Consider the following 10,073-nt stretch of genomic DNA (forward strand, 5'->3'; position numbering starts at 1 on the left):
CGTGGACGGTAGGATTCGAACCTACGCGGGCAAAGCCCATATGATTTCTAGTCATACCCAATAACCACTCTGGCACGTCCACCGCTTGTGTTTGGAACTGCGCCCAGCTTAGTATATATGGCGTTATTGTCAGGCCTATGATCTCCACAATCCGCAGCGCTAAACGTGACTGTCGTGTTTCGTACTTCGCGGTCAGCATTATGACAGCAAAACATATTACTCCCTCCGTCCGGAAATACTTGTCGGACAAATGGATGTATCTAGATGTATTTTAGTTGCAGATACATCTATTTTTATCCATTTTTCCGACAAGTATTTTGGGACGGAGGGAGTATTTAATAAATCAATTTTCCCTAGTCTATCAATTAGTACTCATATTAACAAGAAAATATATGATGATTCAAGACATCTCAATGTATGCTTCTTTGTTTGTTACGGTAAAAGACAACAACACTACTTATAAAAGCAAGCGGCCAGTTTAGTAAAGCCTAGTTGAATGCCTATGTGCTGCTACGAAATAAAAAATATAGACCCAAATGTATGTCGTTTATGGTGGCATGTGGTTTCAATTAATATAGGGATCGGTTTTCTCCCACTTCTTTCGTCCTTGGCAATCGTCATGTTTCCTTAACCACCATATCCTTGTATGAAAACAAAGTAACATATTTCATCCGGGCCCTCCTACCTCTTGACTTCCATTCTCTTTACCCCTTTGCTCTAGCATTGTCACCACTTCAAGAGTAGTACATTGTACCTCTGAGTTACAAATGAAATGCTTCTAGCCAATCTTGAGAGATAGCGACATATTAAAATTCTTATTCACAAGATGCATGTAGTGCAATGACAATATTTGTCTCCTTATTCTTCGATGTCAACAAAGATAACGCTTTTGTGTCCACAAGAAACGCAGAGAAAGTAATATGGTGTGTGTGTGTGTGTCTACACACACACACACACATATATATATATAGGGAAAATCCATCCTACCACCCGGTGGTAGTTACCTCATATGTCTCATACTACCATGTGGTAATATATATACTATTTTATCATTTTAAATATATTTATATACTATATCTAAGATATTTCAAAGCAAGTTACATAAAAAAATTATATATGAACCCATAGTTTTTGTTATATTTGTGAAATACGTACATATTTGTACGTAAAAAAAAGCATACTTAAAACATGGTATATACTACCTAAAAATTAGTATATATACTACCTAATCATTGTTATATACTACATACTACACGTACATACTCTCAATTTTGATAGATACTACATACAACATACAAAACGCAAGTGGTGGTAACTACCACTGCTTGTAGGAAACATTTGTCCTATATAATGTCTGAGTAACAAAATGGCAATTCCCTTAGACTTTCCCCATTTTTCCATGTTATGCATATCGTTCCGACGATGACTTGTGATTTAGAAATTTAACTATAACACATGGATAGTACGAACCCAAAGTCACATCCATTTATTTAAACCAAGTTTCTTCACTGGACGTATCATGCACTACTCCCCACGACCAATTAACGTTAGCTCAGCTCTAGCCATTCGGAGCGCAAACTCCCATGGCAGCGTGCCCATCAAGAAGCTTATCAGCTAGGTCTTCCACGTCTTCGGATATGAAGGAGAAGCTAGACACAGATCTCCATCTTCTTCCTGTGCAAATCGATCACTATTGTAGCTCCCTACCATGAACAAATTATTTAGCTGTTGGAACGCTTCAGCCCCCTCCCCTCATTTTGATTAGTGCTTGCTCAACTGACCAATAGACAATCTAAATGCATGAATATCAATATTTAATTTCATATATTTTTAATTCACAAAGCAAATAGTTTCCAAAGTAGATTGATTAAGGCATAAGCTAATTTGGTTATATGACTAAAGGTTTCATATTTCTATCCCCAGTCGAAGTAAAATTTTGCTCTAAATGCAACACATGTATGATGTCTTTGCTAGATCTAGACGAGGGCCCAATTCACATCTTTGAAGACTAATAGAAATTACAGTATGACCATGTATCTTGTCCTCTCTATTTGAAAAAAGGAATAAGTATCTAGTAGTACTTATGAAATAGCAAGGTCTTGCGAACTAACCTATGGTTGGATGGTTAGTAGGATAGTAGTATCCTCAACCCATCAGAGTTCAAATCCTAGACTTGAAACTGGTGCTCAGATTTTCCTGAATTTATTTCAGGCCTTTTGGCGATGCGCGTTCAGTGGGAGAAGACATTCCTGTCGATTATGAAGACGCCTATGATGACTTCATCAATCTCAAGATAATGTGCCGACTTAGTCTCTCGAAGGTGCTCGTAGGGGTAGGGTGTGCGTGTGTGCATTCATAGGGGTGAGTGTATATGCATTTGTATGAGCATATGCGTCTGTGCTGTGTTAAAAAGGAAAGAAATACCATGGTCTTGATTGTCCATGTTTCCTTGCTATTTGTAACAGAACCATGCCATCCAAATCTAGTATCTTTTGTTGTAAAATAGTACAATATTCCTTTTTAAAAAACATCACAAATATTATAGTGGTCTATATGTGGTTAACTTTCAAGGACACACATTTTGTAGAGTCGGGAGTTTACTATACATGCTATGAATTTCTTGTTGTGCCATTTATTTTACCTTTAATTGAACACGGGGCACATAAAAGAACATGACCTTATCAACCCTGTTGAGATACCTTCATTGATGTTTATAGCCAATCTCATATTTTCTTGACAATCTTCATAGAGCTGATGTGACTATACTACCTTTGATGAGGCAATCACATATGAGGTCCTTAGCTTGAGCATCATGTTGTCTATTTCATTTGTCGTCGTGAGTAACGTTGGATGGTCCAAGAATCACTTAACCTTCTACAATCACTCTACAGAGTTCTTCACTGACATCATTAAGGTGCATTCACATTTATTCTTCCAATACAGGTAGTTTGGGCCATCAAGATTGGGCGCTTGGCGGAAGTATTGAAATTTTCTTTAGTCGACATAACTAAAACTTCAAGTGGTTAAAGCAAAACACACAGAACAATGGACCATCTTGCTCTGATGCCAATTGTAAGAATGATTAATCGACTAGAGGTAGTGAATGAGAGATCTTAAGAAATTCTTCAGAAAACCAGTTCTTCGAAGAATCATACATCTCCAATGTATCTATATTTTTTATTGTTTCATGCTATTATATTATCCATCTAGGATGTTTTATATGCATTTATATGCTATTTTATATGATTTTTTGGACTAACCTATTAACTTAGAGCCCAGTGCCAGTTTCTGTTTTCTCTTTGTTTTTGAGTTTTACAGAAAAGGAATACCAAACGGAGTCCAATTGACGTGCCAATTTTTGATGGACCAAAAGAAGCCCCTAGAGTGAAAGAGTTGGGCCAGAAGAGTCCCGGGCTGCCCACGAGGGTGGGGGCGCGCCCACCCCCCTGGGCGCACCCCCGTGTCTCGTGGACAGCCCGGAGACCTCCCTGACTTGTTCTCGACGCCAAAAATTCCTATAAATACTGAAACCTCCAGAAAATAACCTAGATCCGGAGTTCCGCCACCGCAAGCCTCTGTAGCTACCAAAAACCTCTCGGGAGCCTGTTCCGGCACTCTTCCGGAGGGGGAATCCATCACTGGTGGCCATCTCCATCATCCTGACGCTCTCCATGACGAGGAGGGAGTAGTTCACCCTCGGGGCTGAGGGTATGTACCCGTAGCTGTGTGTTTGATCTCTCTCTCTCTCTCTCTCTCTCTCTCTCTCTCTCGTGTTCTTGAGGTGATCCGATCTTGACGTATCGCGATCTTTGCTATTATAGTTGGATCTTATGATGTTTCTCCCCCTCTACTCTCTTGTGATGAATTGAGTTTTCCCCTTGAAGTTGTCTTGTCGGATTGAGTCTTTAAGGATTTGAGAACACTTGATGTATGTCTTGTCGTGCTTATCTGTGATGACAATGGGATATTCACGTGATCTACTTGATGTATGTTTTGGTGATCAACTTGCGGGTTCAATGAACTTATACATAGGGGTTGGCACACGTTTTCGTCTTGACTCCCCAGTAGAAACTTTGGGGCACTCTTTGAAGTACTTTGTGTTGGTTGAATAGATGAATCTGAGATTGTGTGATGCATATTGTATAATCATGCCCACGGATACTTGAGGTGACATTAGAGTATCTAGGTGACATTAGGGTTTTGGTTGATTTGGGTTTTAAGGTGTTATTCTAGTACGAACTCTATGATAGATCGAACAAAAAGAATAGCTTCATGTTATTTTACTACGGACTATTGAATAGATTGATCAGAAAGGATAACTTTGAGGTGGTTTCGTACCCTACCATAATCTCTTCGTTTGTTCTCCATTTTTAGTGACTTTGGAGTGACTCTTTGTTGCATGTTTAGGGATAGTTATATGATCCAATTATGTTATTATTGTTGAGAGAACTTGCACTAGTGAAAGTATGAACCCTAGGCCTTGTTTCCTAGCATTGCAATACCGTTTACACTGACTTTTATCATTAGTTACCACTGTTTTTATATTTTCAGATTACAAAAACCTATACCTACCATCCATATTGCACTTGTATCACCATCTCTTCGCCGAACTAGTGCACCTATACAATTTACCATTGTATTGGGTGTGTTTGGGACACAAGAGACTCTTTGTTATTTGGTTGAAGGGTTGTTTGAGAGAGACCATCTTCATCCTACGCCTCCCACAGATTGATAAACCTTAGGTCATCCACTTGAGGGAAATTTGCTACTGTCCTACAAACATCTGCACTTGGAGGCCCAACAACGTCTACAAGAAGAAGGTTGTGTAGTAGACATCAAGCAGTTTCTGGCGCCGTTGCCGGGGAGGTGAGTGCTTGAAGGTATATCTTTAGATCTTACAATCGAATCTTTTAGTTTCTTGTTTTATTGCTAGTTTAGTCCATAAAAGAAAACTACAAAAAATGGAATTAAGGTTGCCTCATATGCTTCATCTTTTTAATGTCTTTCGTGAAAATGATGGGAAGGAAAATTGTGCTCAAGTCCTAGAAGAAGAAATACATAGAATGCTTGGCATAAAATATGTGAATTATGAGCATGATTGTACTGTTGTTAGTATGAATTCTTTGAATACCCATGATGCTAATGATATGCAAATCCACAAGCTTGGGGATGCTATGTTTGATGAAGATGATATGTTTAGTCCCCCAAGTTTTGATGAGCAAATTTATTATGATGAAAGCATGCCTCCTATTTATGATGATTATTGTGATAACACGTATGCTATAAAGAATAAAGATAACCATGAAACTTGTCATCATGATTTTAATTTTCAATTGGATTATGCCTCACATGATAGTTATTTTGTTGAGTTTGCTCCCACTATTCCGAATGAGAAGAATTTTGCTTATGTGGAGAGTAGTAAATTTTCTATGCCTATAGATCATGAAAAGAATGCTTTATGTGATGGTTATATTGTTGAATTCATTCATGATGCTACTGAAAATTATTATGAGGGAGGAATATATGCTTGTAGGAATTGCAATAATATCAAGTTTCCTCTGTATGTGCTTAAAGTTTTAAAGTTATGCTTGTTTAGCCTTCCTATGCTAGTTGATTATTGTTCCCATAAATTGTTTGCTCACAAATTCCCTATGCATAGGAAGTGGGTTAGACTTAAATGTGCTATTCATATTCTTCATGATGCTCTCTTTATGTTTCAATTCTTATCTTTTATGTGAGCATCATTGAAATCATCATGCCTAGCTAGGGGCGTTAAACGTTAGCGCTTGTTGGGAGGCAACCCAATTTTATTTTTGTTCTTTGCTTTTTTCTACTGTTTAGTAATAAATAATTCATCTAACCTCTGTTTAGATGTGGTTTTATGTTTTAATTAGTGTTTGTGCCAAGTAGAACCTTTGGGAAGACTTAGGTGAAGTCTATGCGATCTTGCTGTAAAAAACAGAAACTTTTGCACTCACGAGATTAGCTGCCATTTTTTACTGGAGAGTGCTTTTAGGTTGATTATTTTTGAATATGATTAATAGACAAATTCCTCAGGTCCACCAATTTATTTCAGAATTTTTGGAGTTACAGAAGTATTTGAATGATACAGATTACTGCAGACTGTTCTGTTTTTGACAGATTATATTTTCTATGTGTTGTTTACTTATTTTGATGAATATATGAGTAGTATCGGAGGGTATGAACCATAGAGAAGTTGGAATACAGTAGATATTACACCAATATGAATTTATAATGAGTTCACAACAGTACCTAAGTGGTGCTTTATTTTCTTTTACTAACGGAGCTTACGAGTTTGCTGTTGAGTTTCGTGTTGTGAAGTTTTCAAGTTTTGGGTAAAGATTCGATGGACTATGGAATAAGGAGTGGCAAGAGCCTAAGCTTGGGGATGCCCCGGATGGAATCCCCTCTTTCATCTTCGTTCATCGGTAACTTTACTTGGAGCTATATTTTTATTCACCACATGATATGTGTTTTGCTTGGAGCGTCATTTTATTTCTTTTGTTTTGCTTGTTGTTTGAATAATATCCCAAGATCTGAAATTCTTAAATGTTAGAGGGTCTCCACATAATTACATAATTATTCGACTACTCATTGATATTCACTTATATCTTTCAGAGTAGTTTGTCATTTGCTCTAGTGCTTCACTTATATCTTTTTATAGAACGGCGGTGGTTTTATTTTGAAGAAATAGATGAACTCTAATGCTTCACTTATATTATTTTGAGAGTCTTTTATAACAGCATGGTAATTTGCTTAGGTTATGAATTTAGTCCTAATATGATGGGCATCCAATAAGGATATAATGAAAACTTTCATATAAAGTGCATTGAATACTATGAGAAGTTTGATTCTTTATGATTGTTTTGAGACATGAGGATGGTGATATTAGAGGCATGCTAGTGAGTAGTTGTGAATTTGAGAGATACTTGTGTTAAAGTTTGTGATTCCCATAGCATGCACGTATGGTGAACCGTTATGTGATGAAGTCGGAGCATGATTTATTTATTGATTGTCTTCATTATGAGTGGAGGTCGGGATCGCGCGATGGTTAACTCCTACCAACCCTTCCCCTAGGAGCATGCGTGTAGTACTTTGTTTTGATGACTTGTAAAATTTTGCAATAATTATGTGAGTTCTTTATGACTAATGTTGAGTCCATGGATTATACGCACTCTCACCCTTGCACCATTGCTAGCCTCTCTTGTGTCGCACAATTTTTGCCGAAACCATACACCCACCATTACCCTCCTCAAAACAGCCACCATACCTACCTATTATGGCATTTCAATAGCCATTCCGAGATATATTGCCATGCAACTTTCCACTATTCCGTTTACTATGACATGTTTCGTCATTGTCATATTGCTTTGCATGATCATGTAGTTGACATAGTATTTGTGGCAAAGCCACCGTTCATAATTCTTTCATACATGTCACTCTTGATTCATTGTATATCCCGGTACACCACCGGAGGCATTCATATAGAGTCATATTTTGTTCTAAGTATCGAGTTGTAATTCTTGAGTTGTAAGTAAATAAAAGTGTGATGATCTTCATTATTAGAGCATTGTCTCATGTGAGGAAAGGATGATGGAAGCAATGATTCCCTCACAAGTTGGGATGAGTCTCCGAACTTCATAAAAAATAAAAGAGGCCAAAGAAGCCCCCCCCCCAAAAAAGAGGCCAAAGAAGCCCACCAAAAAAATTAAAAAAATGAGAGAAAAAGAGAGAAGGGACAATGTTACTATCCTTTTACCACACTTTTGCTTCAAAGTAGCACCATGATCTTCATGATAGAGAGTCTCCTATGTTGTCACCTTCATATACTAGTGGGTATTTTTCATTATAGAACTTGGCTTGTATATTCCAATGATGGGCTTCCTCAAATTGTCCTAGGTCTTCGTGAGCAAGCAAGTTGGATGCACACCCACTTAGTTTCTTTTGAAGAGCTTTCATACACTTATAGCTCTAGTGCATCCGTTGCATGGCAATCCCTACTCACTCACATTGATATCTATTAATGGGCATCTCCATAGCCCGTTGATACGCCTAGTTGATGTAAGACTATCTTCTCCTTTTTTGTCTTCTCCAACAACCACCATCCTATTTCACCTATAGTGCTATGTCCATGGCTCACGCTCATGTATTGCGTGAAGATTGAAAAAGTTTGAGAATACTGCAGTATGAAACAATTGCTTGGCTAAAACCGGGGTTGTGCATGATTTCAATATTTTGTGTGATGAAGATAGAGCATAGCCAGACTACTATGATTTTGTAGGGATAACTTTCTTTGGCCATGTTATTTCGAGAAGACATGATTGCTTAGCTAGTATGCTTGAAGTATTATCGTTTTTATGTCAATATTAAACTTTTGTTTTGAATCTTATGGATCTGAATATTCTTGCCACATTAGACAAGATTACATTGATAAATGTGTTAGGTAGCATTCCACATCAAATTTTTTGTTTTTATCATTTACCTACTCGAGGACGAGCAGGAATTAAGCTTGGGGATGCTTGATAAGTCTCCAACGTATCTATAATTTTGGATCGTTCCATGCTATTATATTATCCATCTAGGATGTTTTATATGCATTTATATGCTATTTTATATGATTTTTCGGACTAACCTATTAACCTAGAGCCTAGTGCCAGTTTCTGTTTTCTCCTTCTTTTGAGGTTTACAGAAAAGGAATACCAAACTGAGTCCAATTGACGTGCCAATTTTTGATGATTTTTTATGGACCAAAAGAAGCCCCTGGAGTGAAAGAGTTGGGCCAGAACAGTCCCGGACTGCCCACGAGGGTGGGGGGCGCGCCCACCCCCCTTGGGCGTGCCCCCCTGTCTCGTGGACAGCCCGGAGACCTCCCTGACTTGTTCCTGATGCCAAAAATTCCTATAAATACTGAAACCTCCATAAAATAACCTAGATCGGGAGTTCCGCCGCCGCAAGCCTCTGTAGCCACCAAAACCTCTCGGGGGCCCGTTCCGGCACCCTGCCGAAGGGGGAATCCATCACCGGTGGCCATCTTCATCATCCCGGCTCTCTCCATGATGAGGAGGAGTAGTTCATCCTCGGGGCTGAGGGTATGTACCAGTAGCTATGTGTTTGATCTCTCTCTCTGTCTCTCTCGTGTTCTTGAGGTGATACGATCTTGACGTATCGCGAGCTTTGCTATTATAGTTGAACCTTATGATGTTTCTCCCCCTCTACTCTCTTGTGATGAATTGAGTTTTGCCCTTGAAGTTGTCTTGTCGGATTGAGTCTTTAAGGATTTGAGAACACTTGATGTATGTCTTGCCGTGCTTATCTGTGGTGACAATAGGATATTCACGTGATCTACTTGATGTATGTTTTGGTGATGAACTTGCGGGTTCAATGAACTTATGCATAGGGGTTGGCACACGTTTTCGTGTTGACTCTCCGGTAGAAACTTTGGGGCACTTTTTCAAGTACTTTGTGTTGGTTGAATAGATGAATATAAGATTGTGTGATGCATATCATATAATCATGCCCACGGATACTTGAGGTGACATTGGAGTATCTAGGTGACATTAGGGTTTTGGTTGATTTGTGTCTTAATGTGTTATTCTAGTACGAACTCTATGATAGATCGAACAGAAAGAATAGCTTCGTGTTATTTTACTGCGGACTCTTGAATAGATCGATCAAAAAGGATAACTTTGAGGTGGTTTCGTACCCTACCATAATCTCTTCATTTGTTCTCCGCTATTAGTGACTTTGGAGTGACTCTTTGTTGCATATTGAGGGATAGTTATATGATCCAATTATGTTATTATTGTTGAGAGAACTTGCACTAGTGAAAGTATGAACCCTAGGCCTTGTTTCCTAGCATTGCAATACCGTTTACGCTCACTTTTATCATTAGTTACCTTGCTGTTTTTATATTTTCATATTACAAAAACCTATATCTACCATCCATATTGCACTTGTATCACCATCTCTTCGCTGAACTACTGCACCTATACAATTTACCATTGTATTGGGTGTGTTGGGGACACAAGAGACTCTTTGTTATTTGGTTGCAG

General features: G+C 38.4%; 1 non-coding gene across 1 annotated transcript; it reads right to left on the reverse strand.

Moving 5' to 3' along the window:
* TRNAS-AGA lies at positions 1-82 on the reverse strand. Its single transcript has one exon. It is a non-coding gene; the product is annotated as a tRNA-Ser (tRNA).
* Positions 83-10,073: the final 9,991 nt, after the last annotated feature.

Source organism: Triticum dicoccoides, chromosome 2B (genome assembly GCF_002162155.2).
Source record: "Triticum dicoccoides isolate Atlit2015 ecotype Zavitan chromosome 2B, WEW_v2.0, whole genome shotgun sequence".
NCBI lineage: Eukaryota > Viridiplantae > Streptophyta > Magnoliopsida > Poales > Poaceae > Triticum > Triticum dicoccoides.